This window comes from Centruroides sculpturatus, unplaced genomic scaffold, assembly GCF_000671375.1.
Source record: "Centruroides sculpturatus isolate CEXI.00-Female unplaced genomic scaffold, Cexi_2.0 scaffold1088, whole genome shotgun sequence".
Lineage (NCBI taxonomy): Eukaryota > Metazoa > Arthropoda > Arachnida > Scorpiones > Buthidae > Centruroides > Centruroides sculpturatus.
Genome location: NW_019385342.1, coordinates 144,598 through 160,563, shown reverse-complemented (window position 1 = coordinate 160,563; position 15,966 = coordinate 144,598). Strand labels below are relative to the sequence as shown.

The following is a 15,966-nucleotide window of genomic DNA, read 5'->3' as shown; positions in this document are numbered from 1 at the left end:
ATATATTGAAATACTAAGAATCGTTTCTCTGATCGAGTCCCTGGCGCACGCTTCTTTTGTGGGGCCCTAGCTAAGGTGTTGCACACGAAGACCATCCACGGGCTACCTGATCCCATTACACTCCATATATCAAGTGATCATACGCCATAAGCACCTTACATTCGGCACTTTTTTCACTGCAAAATACTAATGTACCTTGTACAAGTAGTGTTATATTAATAATTTACGAAATTGCTTGTTTTATGTAGGAGAAACAAATGAATTTTTGTCATTTCAGTTAAACGTTAACAACAACAAAAAAAAATCTTTAAGAATGTTTTAAATGATTTTCCTTGTTTGTAAGAAAGTTATTTTTAAAAAATTTATAAATGCTATTAGTGTTTTTGCTATAATTGCAACAAAACATTACAGGATTTATCATGGAATACATCCTGATCTGTCAGGAAAAGGATGCCGTGTGCAAAGTAGATATTATTTAATTCTTTTAAGGAAATAAAAAAAGAGGGGGGAACTTTCTATAAAAGTAAATGTATGTATGAAAGTTAATACAGTGGTGCCTCGTATAACGTAATTAATCCGTTTCAGGTGCACGTCCGTTAAGTGAAAAGTCCGTTATACGAAACGCATTTTCCCATAGAAATATATGTTAAAACATACAGTAATTCGTTCCGTAGCATAAAATAATCGTAGTTGTACCATAAAAAAATGAAAATGGAGTAGTCACCAATTATGCCGGGTATTCAGATGTGAGGAGGACGTGGAGGAACACTTTCTTCACACATTCATACAGATACAGACTTTTTACACTTTGCAATAGGTCCCTTTTTATTGTTTTTTAATCGGAGAGGCTACCAGAGCTTGCAGGGTCAACTCCTCTTGTTCCATCCTTTGTTTTTAGGCAGCTGGCTTCTTGAAAAACATGTCCAAGGTGGTCTGTTTCTGTCTTTTCTTCAACACCTGTCGGAAATGACGGGCAAGGGTGTCATTGTTGAGATCATTGATTCTGTTGGCCTCAGCTGTGTTTGGATAGTGAGTGTTCGTAAACTCCTGAACCTCTCCCTATTTGACAAGGAAGTCCATGTCAACTTTCACTCCTGATGATTTCTTGCTCTATTAATTAAAATTGAAATCACCTTTGTTTTTTAGAAGCCATGATTTGCATAACACTTGAAATGTAAATACCCTGCACTGAGGTGATGTACGTAATAAACAAGGGAGCAAGCCGAACCCAACGGGAGCTCTGTACTTCAGATATAGGCCTACTAATAATATATTCTAGTAATACTAATTTATTATAAAAATAGCAGATTGTCATTGGCAACGGCAAAAGAGTGGAAACATCATTAGCACTTGTTCGCAGAAAGTTTGTTGTTCGCCTCACGTAACGGCCAAACAGAAAGTCCGTTGTTCGCAGCGTCCGTTATTAGAGGCATACGTTATACGAGGCACCAGTATACTTGTCTGTCTGTTCTCTATACAGTTCTAAATCCTTTGACCGATCTACACCATGTTTTTCATAGTTACTCTGTATGACACTGCCTGAAATATAGCCTACTGTGACCTGGACAAACTTCTCCCCCTGATTCAACCTCTTGCCACTTCATGATAAACGTAACAATCCAGAGACAATTTCAGATACGAGTGCCACAAGCTGAAATAGAGGAGCCTGTCTTGTTTTAATCTACCAGAAAATCGCATAAAAATCTATTGAATGTAATTTAATTACAATTAGTTGAATTTAAAATATACTTGGGCAAAATATCTGGCAGGCAGCATAAATACAGTATTTATGCTGCCTGTCATACAACTCGCGGCCTTTTGTAGATTTATTTTTAACTTAATTTTTCAGTTTTTTTTTAGTTTATAAAACATATTATTCCTTTTTTAATACAGCTCATAAAATTTCATGGGAATGTTTTTAAAAAGTATCGTTTATTATCATTATTTGCTTTAATCATGAAATTGTTGGTCTTGGTGTCTATTTGCTTAATCATATCTGTTTACACTCATCCAAATAATAAAGGTATTTATATTTATATTTTTAAATTTATAAAGTCAGCTTTTATTGTAAAGACTTTCGTTAATTTTCTTGCTGTTTAAATTGTTTCAGTCACTGAAGGTGCTGGAATTGAAAAAAGAAAAGTGTAAGTTTGAGTTTTTCACAGTTTAACTTAATTTTTAATGTTTATAAAATAAAGGTGTTAAAAACTAAAATTTTTATTCGTTGAAGAATTCACGAATATTGAAGAAAAAGTTTTTAAAAATTCTGTAGAGCCGTCATAAAGTTTCTACGTACACTACTTAGAATTCTGTGTTTGTTTTTTACTCCATTCTTCCATCAGTGACCAACTAGATAAAACCATTGAACATTGGTAGTTAGTTGGTCATGGATTCGTGTCTCGCCAACGGTCTGGCCACGTGGAATTTTCCTGATTTTCTTCACGTTTGTAATACCTAAATAAGGGCCAGCTTCTCATAGAAAGTCCTCCTTGGCAGATCACCCAATGTCGCGTTACCGTATACAAACAAACCAAATCAAAGCTCACAAACTTTAATTTTGAAGAAAAATCACTAAAACAATCCATAACAACCGTTTTCAAGTCCATCTGTTGTAAGACAGTTTCCCTGAAGAATTCTTACATGTTTTATGTTGGCTTGCAGAAGGCAGCATCATAACAAATCCAGGTTTGACGTAGTGTTGCTTCTAGAATATGATGTATTCTTGATCTTCTGTTAAAGAATATCATTGATATATTCTTTAACAGAAGATCAAGAACACATCATATTCTGGAAACAACATTATGAAACTATATGCATGAAATTATGTTGATCTTCCTGTTCAGAACAGGAAGATTAAGAATAGAATTTCATGCATAGCCATAGGTGTAGATTGTTTTTTAATGTTTAAAATTACCATAGAAATACTATACAAAAAACTATGTATGTCAGTAAAAATATATCATTAATTTATTTTAAAGGAATAAAATTAAAAACAAGGTTGATTTACAGTAATTTACTTTTTCGTACAGATGCATCCCACTATATAAACACTGCAATCCATTTTCTGGGAGTTCATGTTGTAAAGGGAAATGCAGATGTCCACCGAAACTTCATTGTCAATGTACCACTTGGTAACACAAGTTTCAAGAATCTTCTTCTAAGTAGAATAAAAATCTGTTTAAAAATTTAAAAAAAAAATAAAAATTTATGAAATTTATGAAAAATAAATTTTGCCTTTAAAAAGAAAGTTAATTATGTAAGTATTCCTGCAATTAACTAAAAACAAAAAAATACTCCCGATTATCCGTGTTAATTAGTGTACGGGTATTCACAAAAATCCGAAAAACACGAATAATCTAAATAATAATATGCCTATTCAGGAGTTTTATGCCTTATATATATATACAGCTCAACCAATGGCGCGTTATTCTATGGGCAAAAAAAGGGCCATTGTCTCGAGTTCCTATCAAAAGGAGGCCCAAACTAATCTTTTATAAACTCATTACTGTAGTAAGAATATCGAAGTTTAAATGTGGGCCATATCTGGGGTCCCTAGATTGCTGGTGTGGTTCAGAGCAGAACTTAAATAATAAGATTTTTCTTTATAATGTACAATTTTTAAACTCTTACTAAATTTTTAGACGCATATTATCTTTTTACCATTAATTTTTAAGATACTTTAATGCTGATTCCAGTGGCGTAGCTATTATTAAGCGAGGTTAAGTTTTCAGAGGAAATGGACTAACAAGGAGTGATATAAAGGGCAAGGACAAGAGGCAGGCCAAGAACCACATGGACTTGGACTGATAATATTAGGAAATGGGCTAAATTGTCAATTGCCCAATTATCTACGAGTTATTGGGACATGGAGACATAGAAAGGGTATACCAAGAGTTTTCTAGAGGTTCTCCAACGGTCTTTATAAGTAAGACTATGGGAGAAGAAGAAAGGGATGGTGCCCGGACGGACCACCCCCGAAAGATTCCTGAGAAATTTCCAACTCGTCCTAATGCGATTCCGGGTCCCCCGGAGCGGTAACCTGCCATCTTAACCACTCAGTCATCCGGTTGTTTCTATTTAGATGTAAGACACACGAAGAAAACCGTTGCCAATTGTTGGTGAAGCGCATACCGAGAATAATAATTGAAAAATATAGAAACTGAGTACATTATCAAATACACTTTATTCATTCAAAGATTTTTGTCTATTGGATCAATATATGTATTGTTTTTTAATATAATTTTTAAAATGGAGATTTTTTCATTAACTCAGACTTTTTTACATCTACAAGGTTGGTCTTTCTTGCATTTACATTTGTAACCTTCGCAACACTTTCTTCTAGGACGCTTGCATGGTTCATATGTCTTCAAACATCTAGGTCTATGCGCGAAAATAAAGCCAAGGGTTTATAAAATGAAATATGATATATCATCCGCATCAATTATGTTATACATAATTTCTCGACTCTAAGATGCATATTTTACTCATTTTTGCTTTTTAGAAATACAGATGCGTCTTAGAATCGTTGGTATCTTATAGAAACAACAATCGACAATCATTGAAAAAAGACTACGTTATTTATTATGCGCCAATAATGGACTTTATAACTATACTGCTTAATAGATATAAATTCTAGTAACCAGCATTTATGTCCACCAGTGGTCAAGTGGATAAAACCACCGAACACTTGGTCATGGGTTCGTGCCTGGCCAACGGGCTGATTATATGGAGTTTTTTCAGATTTTCTTTATGTTTGTAATATAGATGTTACATAGGGGCAAATTTCCCATAAATTCCTCTGAGGGTATCATACAGCACAAAAATAGAGCTACAGAAAGTTTCGTTTTTTTTTTTTTCTTTCTTACACCTATTTTTATGAGAGTATTAAACACAAGATCGTGTTATTAATCAAACACGTGGCTTCTTTTCCATCTTTATTTAATTGAAAAAGAAAGCCAGGATGAAAAAGAAGCCATGTGTTTGATTAATAACACGATCTCGTGTTTAATACGCTCAAAAAATAGTACAACACGGTTTCAAAAAAACAAATAAACAAACTATTTTTATGTCCAACATGGATTCGGCCAATCCACAATTGAGGCTGTAGGTGGTGAGGCTGACGCCTTAATTGCCTTGGCCATTTGGATCTCGAGTCATAGTCTCTTATAATAACTATTTAAGGGTTGGCCGGATGGCCGAGCGGTCAAGGTGGCAGCCTACCGCTCTGAGCGACCCGCGTTCGATAAATACCAGGAATTTTTCGGGGGTGATCCGTCTGGTTATGTCGGGTTTCGTCCCTCATCATCCAGCCACCCCACTGTGGGCCTGGCCGAACCCATAATGGGCTTGCTAAATGAGACCCTCTTTGTGCCCACAGAACGGAAAGTTAAAAAAAAATAATAATTACTTAAGACAATTGATGATATAACTTCATACTTACTTCCATTTATTAGTGGAATGTATTACATCTCCACCTATAATTGTCCCATTAGAAACAATATAATTTTATTTCTAATTTAATCCTTAAAATTAGAATTTAATTCTTGAATAAATGTAATATCATTACCATTTACTTCTTGATATTCTTGAAGACTTAGAATCAAACAGATGAAAAGTACTACTCTAAGCGTCATTGCTGCAACTAGAATAAATATAAAAACCCGTTGTAAATTAAAATATATTTATATGAATAAGTAACGACTGTATTTAGAATATTTATTCAACGTATAATATTAAAAACGAACAAGTTTTTCATAAAGGGTTTGGAGTCTGAAATGATTCAGTGATTATTAAAATCAAGGTGGCTATTTATCCAATTATTATAGCCATTAATCATTATGTTTAACCAATCAGATGTGGCCTTTTGGAGAAAAATCATAAAAATTTTGCCATTGAAAATAACCGGAATTCATTAAAACATAAAATTAACAATAACTTTATAATAAAAATGAATTTGCAGTAGCAACAACTGTGGTTTCATATATAACTTATATATGCATCAGTTAAATAGACATTAAAAAAATAATAATAATATAACTTAAATGGAATTTACAATCAAAACAGATGTGGTTTGCTCGGAAATAAAATTAATGTTTATGTCTATCGACTTTTTCAATTATTTATGAACATATCTCTATCAAACAATGCAATATGTATTGATAATACGAATTTATTATATAAGACGTTAAAAGTATAAAACACTAACATTTTAAAATTAAAGGAATATATTTTTAAAGTTTTTTGGCCCTCTCAATGTACAGTACATAGCAATTAAGGATGTAATTAGCCTGCCGTTCTGGGGATTCAGGTTCGAGTTCGGGTTGTGAGTAGAGCCTATCCTAGCGTTTGCAAGACAGACTCCAGGCAATATTTTTTTAGGCCCATTACAGAGTAGATTTATTTATGTCTGCAGTAATATAAACATTTTAAATATAGAAAAGCAGACAGTGAAATATATAATGTAATAAAAATGTGTATTGATCTCCCATTAAGATTTGTGGGGTTTTTCGACCATTATCGGTCATTAGTTTCTTTTGTATTTACAGAATATGCTAGAGCAGAATTTTCTGCTATTTGTTGATCGTGAAATTTGGGGTTTCCCTAGGGAATAGAAAAAGGATAACTCCAAACAAAAAAGAGACACGTGTTTCATGCTCCCAATTACGGGCGCCCTTGGTAAAGATGATTGAGTAAAATTCCTCGGACATGTTCTTCATATCGTATTGCAAAATATGGGGCATGTTCTTTGTGTAGCATTGAAAAGGATGACATTTTTCATTTTGTAGAACATGTTTTCCTTTTGGATACTTCATGATACCAGTAATCCTTAAAAAAATGGTACTCATTGTATAAGGATCCTGTTCGGAAAGTTCCATAAAGTTATATATATATTTATCTTTTGTAAAAAAAAAAACTCGTGTGCGATGTTCTCGGCACTTCGTTGTCCTAAAAATCTCGTGCGCGCTTCGCCACGTGGTTTTCCGGATTTTCTTCACGTTTCTAACAGTTAAATAGGGGTCAGTTTTTTTAATGAAGTCCTTCTGGGAGGCCTTACTGTTGAGAAAATACCTCATGTGTTGCGTTGACTTTTCCAGTCAATCCATCTCTCATATTCAGAGCACATTATTTCTGTACACAAAGGTACAAACAAAATGGACAATAATTACAAGGAAAACGTAAACTTATGCTTCAATTTTATTTTATTTTTTAACTTTTGAACGGATTGTTTTCCATACAGTACATTTTAGAAACTTTTATTTCCATGTAGTGCATTGACAATGGAGTTTCGGTGGGCATCTACATATTCCTTTGCAACATGGATCCCCAGAAAATGGATTACAGTGTTGATATAGCGAGATGCATCTGTACGAAAAAAGGAAATTATTATTAAAAAACCTTGTTTTTAATTGTGTTAATCTGTAATAGATATAAACACACATTTAAATAATAGATAGTTTAAAAATATCTTCGTGGTAGTATGAATCTTATAGCAACTACGTTTACATTATTGTAATTAACATATATTTACATTATCTAGGTAATTTCAATTTATGTAATTTCTATCCTTTGCCTAAAATTTCAATGTGTTGTTTACTTGAAGTAGAGTTACATTACAGATTGATCTCAACTTTTGGTCATTAATAATGAAACTTGATCCACAATATGATAACATGGATGAGGCATGGAAGATTTCCTGATCCGTTTTGACAAAACAATTAGAAAATCCACGAAATAGATTAAATAAAATAATGTTTTTAATTATTAGGTCTACTATTTTCTTTAAGAACACAGACATAATTTTATTTCAGATGTTTCGTACATATACGTGGGATTTCCCAGTTATTCTTCATGTTCGTAACACCTGAATAGGGGTTATTTTCCCATAAAAGTCCTCTCGGGAGACGTAATCAAATAAACTAAACCTGATCAGGACGTCGTTTCCCATACCTCATACACATTGCATGGTTTCATTGGTAATCTAATCTACCAGAAATAGGTTCAAAATCCGGTTTTTTCCAGTGTCAAATAATAATATACTTACGACCGCTTGGTAATAAAAGATTTTACACTTGCACCTAAAAATAAAGAAACAATTAGAAATGTTTAATTTTTAAAATTATATGTAATTTTGAATAAAATACCATTAACTTGTTGATATTCCTGAAGACTTAGGATAAAGCAGATCAAAATTGTTACGAGTAACTTCATGATTGTCAACAGTGAAATGGCAGAAATTTAAATACAGTATTTATCACTGGTGATGGTAAATACCATCTCAACCAAGTCGATAGTGACGTGGACAACATGACGTCGCAAAAATCATCATGATAGGTGAACTACCGAAGAACACCAATACATTTACACACAATATAGTTCCATTAAAATATTCATTTACAGTGCACGAGTCCTTACATTATAAAATTGTTATAAACAATCAAAACAATTTTTCTTTTACCACGTTTAACGCGCGTGATAACTTTACGGGGTTCGAGCGAATTTGAATTAGGGGACGTCGTGTATAGTGTTGATTTCATACATTTGTCTTCGGGAAAATATTTTCTTACGGAACATTGGTTTGGGTCATCAAGAATGGCCCTTTTTTGCCCATAGGATAATGCGCCACTGCTGTTTCTTGGCTTGCCTTTCTTGCGCTTAGTAAACATATTCACTACTTTCGTCTTAAAGCAAACAGGTAAAACAAATATTTTCAACACTACCTCTACTCAGTAACGGTATAAGATACCTGAGGATTAAGAAAAATAGTTTTTTTATATTTACATTTATGCAACGTGATTAGACTCGTAAACTTTGGAATGTCGACAAATGCAAAATAATTCGGGTTTTTTTTTTTCGGGTGTTGGGGCACAATTTTGTTTACACCCTTTGAACCTTAATAATTTCTGTGCTTTTTGTCGAAAATTTCTGAAATTTCACAGGGAGATTTATGTACTAGGGAGATTAATGCTATTAAATTTTGATGGTTTAAGGTCAACGGGGTGAGGAGATAAAGGGGGTCGTGTATTGTATCGCGAGTAGGGTCGGAATTAATGACGATTTTACTCGTTATTAGCATTTACAATTGTCTTTTTTTTTAAAATAAAACCCGTCTCTACCCTCAAAATTAAGCTTTTTGCCATTTTATAATAACAAAAAATATAAATAGTTTTTTAAAAAAAATATCGTAACAGATGGCGCTACGAAAATTTTAAATGTTACCTGGAAAGTTAAGCAACTCTTTACTGGATTATTTTCTTAAATGTTTGTATTAATACAATTCAATTAATTAAAAATACCGGTTAAACATGCCATTGTAACACACCAAAAATCATTTTAAAGGCATTTTATAAAAGCATTTGTAGTGTACCTTCATTTTGGGAAAAGATTAACAATTTCTAATGTGGTTAAACAAGGGTAAAGTAATATGCCCATGTTTAGAACTCAAGAATAATTTATTCTTAAGTTCTAAAAATGAGCATATCACTTTACCCTTGTTTAATCATTCCCTTTATGGGCTTGGCTAGATTCACAATAGAGATAATAAGAAACGGGACCAGATATATCCGGGACAGATCTCCAATAAAAATCTCTCGAGGCCCGTGACCTCAACTTGAATCCGCATATCCAGAGTGGCAGACCGATGTCTACAATTTCGGCCATTTGGTCAGCAAACGCTGACCTCTAAGTCGTGTTTTTCTATTACACAAACAAGAAATGTATTATTGTTGAATTTATAATTTTCTCTTTCCATCCCGTAGGTACTAACAGGGTTTTCTTCCATGCCAATTATGAGTTCTGCCAGTCCCAAAACATTCCTGGGGCCTTTCGCCCGCCCGTATTCTTATGCCAGAGTCGGTAGATTAACTACCGACTCTGCTTATGCTGAATCATTAATTAATCGTATCATCCGGCTGTCAAATTAATTAATTTAAAATAATTTTTTAATTAAAGTTTTAGTTTATTACTTTTATATATAAAATAAAAAATCAAATTAAAAAATTTATTGATTTATTTTAAAAATTTTGTATTTTTTTTTTTTTAAAAAGTTAGCGGATTAGGTTCGATTAGGTTTAACATATTTCATTACTCTAGATGGCGTTAGACATTATTCCTTTAAATTTCTATGGCTGGTGCGAGTATATATTATTCACTAAGGTTTACTTATCGATACTTTTCTTTATATTAAAATATTCCTATTCGAAACGTATCATAATCTAATAATAGAGATGCTCAATGCGTATATTAAAATTATAATTTAGCCACGTGCTCTCTCGCTGTCAGCGTGTTCAAATCGCGCGTGATCCCTCCCGCCATGTTTAGATGATGCAAAACAAAGGGTCGTGGCCCTACTGAGAAACCAACGTTTATTTCTTGAGCAATTTTTTCTTTTAGTTGGCATTTCAAATTTATTTAAATATTACTATTAATGCAACACTGCAGACATAATATAAAATATTAAATTTAATGATTACTGGATATGACAAAAGGTTATGGAAGATATTGCTCAGCAACTAATTGCCATAACTGCAAGGGCAAATTTCCCGACAAATGTTTCTTTACTTTCCCAAAAGACCTTGAAAGGTGAGTCTTATTTTATATTATAATATTGTATAATTATATTAAAATAATAATAGAATCCTGAATATATATGGTTATATTGGATTATTTATTGTTTTTCTACTCTATTTAAGACAGGCTGAATGATCTAACTTGTGGAATTGATTGACAAAATACTGTAATTCACCTTATTTATTTTTTTCAGAGTTGCTCTGTAGGTGTTTCTTCCTATTCGACTTGAAGGCTATTTCTAATGAAAATAATGTTCTTAAATAAAGTTCTTATATATTCTGTTATCAGAAATGTTCCTGATAACATTATATTCGAGCAGAAAAATACATTTATAATGGAAACCACAATGTGGTTTCCATTATAAATGACAGAGAAACATTGTGGTTTCCATTATAAATCACAGAGGAACCTTGAATTACTTCAGTGAGCCTTTACTTATGACTGATGTTTTCAATTGGCATAGGAGTTCTTCTTCTTTTATACAGTGATTTATATTATATATTATAATCTTTTGTGTCTACAAGAATTAGAACTGTAGAAAAATTGTTTCAAATGTAATGAATATAAACTTGAAGGCAATTACTATTGATAGCTGGGATGTTAGTGTTGGCCTACCATTACAAGAGATTTTGAATCAAATTCAAACAAAACCCTAGAAATTTTTGGTGGTGGTCTGATTTGGTTATGTCAGGCTTGGTTCCTCACTTCTTTGTGGGCTTGGCCCTTTCCTTAATCTCGAGAATGGAGTTAGATAGATGAAAGATGAGACCAGATTTTGAAAGCTTAGGGGTAGGAGGCCCCAATCAACATGAAATAATGTGACTTCTGGTTTGCATCAGAAGATTTTATATAGTTAATTGCTATATAAGAATTTCTGATGCAATCCAGAAGTCATGTTATTTCAATTCAAAAATTTTCCCCCGAAAGGTGTTAGATAGATGACCGGCACAACTCAATTGTTAAAGGAAAAGTATGATGTACAAGGGCAAGCCACTACTAATTTGAGGTGGAGAGCATATATTTTAAATTAAATAAATGATTGAAAATTGCAGCCTGGCATTGTGATGACGTCACAATAAATAATTGCACGTTATGTTTGAAATTATATGTGAAGTAAAAATATTATTTAACATAGGAAATTAATTCCTTATTCAAGCAGATGGAGTGAGAACAGAGAAAGAGGAGATTACCTCTGTTTAATATAACAAAAAAGAAAAGTACATGTTATCTTCTGCAATGCACATTGCTTATGCTATTTGGTTATTTTGTGTCAATGTATGTTATAATGCTTATTGAATTTTTCCCGTTTGTATTGGTCACAAGGATTCTCTTGCTTCATTTTTTTTATGTTTAACTTGGTATCTGGTTCATCCCTTGATTTTTATATGTCTTGTCGATGATGGGACAGTCAGAAAGCACTTGGGTTTTCTAAATTGCAGTTTGAATAGCTGAAAAAGCAATAAATTGAGTAACACAACAGATTAAACTCTTCCAACTAGAAGTATAGTGTAGTGTGCTCTTGCTAGTCTGAATTCCACTTTGTATGAATGAATTTTGTTTATTTTTCTATGTTGCAATTAAAAACAAAAAAAAAATCATAAATTATTATTTAAAAATATAATAAATCTATAAAATTTATATATGGTAGAAAATAGAGCCATAATTAGCCCATAATTAACCTAGTTTGAAAAGTTTATGGCTTGATATAGAAACTGTTTTGAATGTATTTTGTCTTTAGTATATTATTCTCTAAATACTAAAGCATTTGGTCCAACGGTTCTGTAATGCAAATAGTTATATCCTTATAAGCTGATTTGTCATAGTCTGTGAAAAAGTCTATTCTAGCAATGACTTGTTCATCTGACAAAAACTTTTTATTAGCAAAGATATTTGAGTTTTGGAAAAAGAAAAGAAATCTAGCAGAATTATATGGCATCAATTTGAATTGAAAGTTTGTGACATTTGTCCATCACAATTACAAAAAGCTGTTTGAAATGGTGTACTTTTTTCTTGACTATTCTTGGCTTTTTTTTTTAATTTTTTTGAATCTTTCTATGCAATCTCACACATTTTAATATGGCAATCTTGTAACACAGGATTTTGTTGATGGTTTCTTTTGTTTGGTATTTTGTCCACCACAAAAGTCATCTTCCATTTGTAAACAAAGGAGCTTACTTTTTTAATCATTGAAAACAATGGAACCTGCCAGTTTCAATTTTAATTAGTCATATATTTGAAATGAATTCTTGTGAACAAACTTTCCCTAGTTTTGTGACTTAATTTTGGGAAAAGGAGCACAGATACAGTACTGTAAACAATGGTGATAGAAATATTTTCTGAAAAAGTTAATTAGGCTCTATATTAAATCACTATTTTCTTGTGTGTTCCTTATGTGCCATGTATGATATTAGTTTTTACTTGATTTTAACCCATTTCCTAGCCAAGAATTGTAGATGACATTAACATGGCATCTACAATTCTTGTGTTTAGCACTTTTATAGCATACATGCAATCCTCAACATATATCTATCTTTGAACGATATATCTAATGAAAATAATAAGGAATTATTAACAGAATATATAAAAATGTATGGAATCATAAATGTTTTTCTTAACATTATAGTCAAGCAGAAAAATTAATTGTTTAAAATTGAATAAATTAAATTTGAAGGCAATTACTATTGATGGTTGAGATAGTTACTTGGGAAGAGAGTGAAATTTTAACAGATTATGATAGTTAAAACATCAGCCTACCATTCTGAGGGATTTTGAATCAAATCTAAACTGGACTTTTTTATTTAGAATTAGGTAACCAAGGAATGACCAATCCAGCAATCTGAAAAAGTTTTATTCAAGACCACTCACATGTCCCAATTCCAGTATGGAGGGGTTCTATCTTTTGGAAGGTGGAAAACTAAACACACTGCAAATGTTTAGTTTATGGGAATATGAAGATTTCCGTCATGTCCTGGTAGTTGCATCTATTAACAGTGCCCTAACTGAAGAAAAATGGACTATCTGGTTCATTGACCTTCAGATTGTCCCTGACAGGTTCTCATACCAAATGAGGATTTTAGCCATACCAAAATCTTTAGTTGTTCCTTAGGAATGCCATTGCAAAGTTAAAATCACTCGTCATTGTGATCTCAGGAGCCGTAGAATTGTCGCTGCTATGGGAGAAGTGACAACAGATATATCATAGTGAGAATAGGAAAAATTTGAGTATCAGTCAGATTTGCTCTGTGATGAGGTGCACACATTGAGAAATTGTAATTAGCCAGTGTGAAACTTAGACAGTTTTCCAATGTTTTAATGCATACGACAATGTTTCCAGATATTAATTAACATAATTGCAATAATTTAAAATGGTAGCATTCTTTTTGGAAGACCCTGTATATACATTGTATATAAATATTTGCCTGATGTTTTCTTACAGGTGCAAAAGTTGGATTATAAACTGTGGAAGAGAAGATTTACTAACAAAAGATAATAAGTATCTATATAAAAATTGTTGCATCTGTTCGGATCATTTTGAGGATAAGTGTTTTCTTAATGACTTGAGGAACAGGCTTGTTCCTAATGCTATACCAACAATTTTCAATATGTCTAGCTCACCAGATATAGAATCAAGTGAAACAAATGAAAGTAAGTAGTTTATAATACATAGTTGCATAGTTATATTTCTTACCTAATTGTATTGTAGAAAAAAATACATGAAAAATCAATTTTTCTTTCTTTTCTGACTTACTGAGGGTAGGTAACTCCAAATTTATAAAACATTATATCAATAATGAAATAAAAATTAAAGTTAAAAAAGGTAAAATCAAACCCAATTGCCGAGAAACACTTTATTACACTTTCAGACTCCCTAAATGCATTTCGCCAAAAAATTTAGGCCAGGATCCTCAGTAGGGTTTTCAGCATACAGTTCAAACTCTGACAATATTCTATCACGGGTTTCTGTTATGAATTTCCATCTATATATCCGACAAAAGTTTCCCAGCATGCAGCTGTTAACATGCCTGTATTTAAATTAACCATATTATTTTGCATAGTTATGGCAAAATGTCCTTTAACTTTTCTTTTTACATTATTTTTTTCCTTATAAACAATTTTTACATTTCACAGTTATTAATAAAACGATGATGAATGATAGGAGAATTATTATACAGGTATACCTCGCCTTACGTTGGTAATTGGTTCCAGGAGAACGACTTAAGTCGAAAAACGACATAAGTCGATTTTACTTGTTTCCAAATCTACTTGTCACTAGGCTAAACCATAAATTGGCAATTTTGGTTCTGTATTTTATTTATTAATGCATTTTTAATAATGTATGGTTAATAAGGATCTATTTTAAGCTTACAAACAAATAAATTTTAGTTTTTAATATANGACAAAACAATTAGAAAATCCACGAAATAGATTAAATAAAATAATGTTTTTAATTATTAGGTCTACTATTTTCTTTAAGAACACAGACATAATTTTATTTCAGATGTTTCGTACATATACGTGGGATTTCCCAGTTATTCTTCATGTTCGTAACACCTGAATAGGGGTTATTTTCCCATAAAAGTCCTCTCGGGAGACGTAATCAAATAAACTAAACCTGATCAGGACGTCGTTTCCCATACCTCATACACATTGCATGGTTTCATTGGTAATCTAATCTACCAGAAATAGGTTCAAAATCCGGTTTTTTCCAGTGTCAAATAATAATATACTTACGACCGCTTGGTAATAAAAGATTTTACACTTGCACCTAAAAATAAAGAAACAATTAGAAATGTTTAATTTTTAAAATTATATGTAATTTTGAATAAAATACCATTAACTTGTTGATATTCCTGAAGACTTAGGATAAAGCAGATCAAAATTGTTACGAGTAACTTCATGATTGTCAACAGTGAAATGGCAGAAATTTAAATACAGTATTTATCACTGGTGATGGTAAATACCATCTCAACCAAGTCGATAGTGACGTGGACAACATGACGTCGCAAAAATCATCATGATAGGTGAACTACCGAAGAACACCAATACATTTACACACAATATAGTTCCATTAAAATATTCATTTACAGTGCACGAGTCCTTACATTATAAAATTGTTATAAACAATCAAAACAATTTTTCTTTTACCACGTTTAACGCGCGTGATAACTTTACGGGGTTCGAGCGAATTTGAATTAGGGGACGTCGTGTATAGTGTTGATTTCATACATTTGTCTTCGGGAAAATATTTTCTTACGGAACATTGGTTTGGGTCATCAAGAATGGCCCTTTTTTGCCCATAGGATAATGCGCCACTGCTGTTTCTTGGCTTGCCTTTCTTGCGCTTAGTAAACATATTCACTACTTTCGTCTTAAAGCAAACAGGTAAAACAAATATTTTCA

General features: G+C 32.3%; 2 long non-coding RNA genes across 3 annotated transcripts; both read right to left on the bottom strand.

The window, feature by feature from the left end:
• Positions 1 to 4,240: 4,240 nt before the first annotated feature.
• On the bottom strand, positions 4,241 to 5,794 carry LOC111637887. 2 transcript variants are annotated; one of them, XR_002758752.1, is made up of 4 exons: positions 5,745 to 5,780; positions 5,567 to 5,641; positions 5,441 to 5,474; positions 4,241 to 4,380 (listed from the first exon to the last, which is right to left on the bottom strand). It is a non-coding gene; the product is annotated as an uncharacterized LOC111637887 (long non-coding RNA). The 2 variants fall into 2 exon arrangements; XR_002758751.1 differs by having other exon boundaries at positions 5,567 to 5,794.
• Positions 5,795 to 7,192: 1,398 nt separating this feature from the next.
• On the bottom strand, positions 7,193 to 8,369 carry LOC111637888. The gene is made up of 3 exons (XR_002758753.1): positions 8,142 to 8,369; positions 8,042 to 8,075; positions 7,193 to 7,362 (listed from the first exon to the last, which is right to left on the bottom strand). It is a non-coding gene; the product is annotated as an uncharacterized LOC111637888 (long non-coding RNA).
• Positions 8,370 to 15,966: the final 7,597 nt, after the last annotated feature.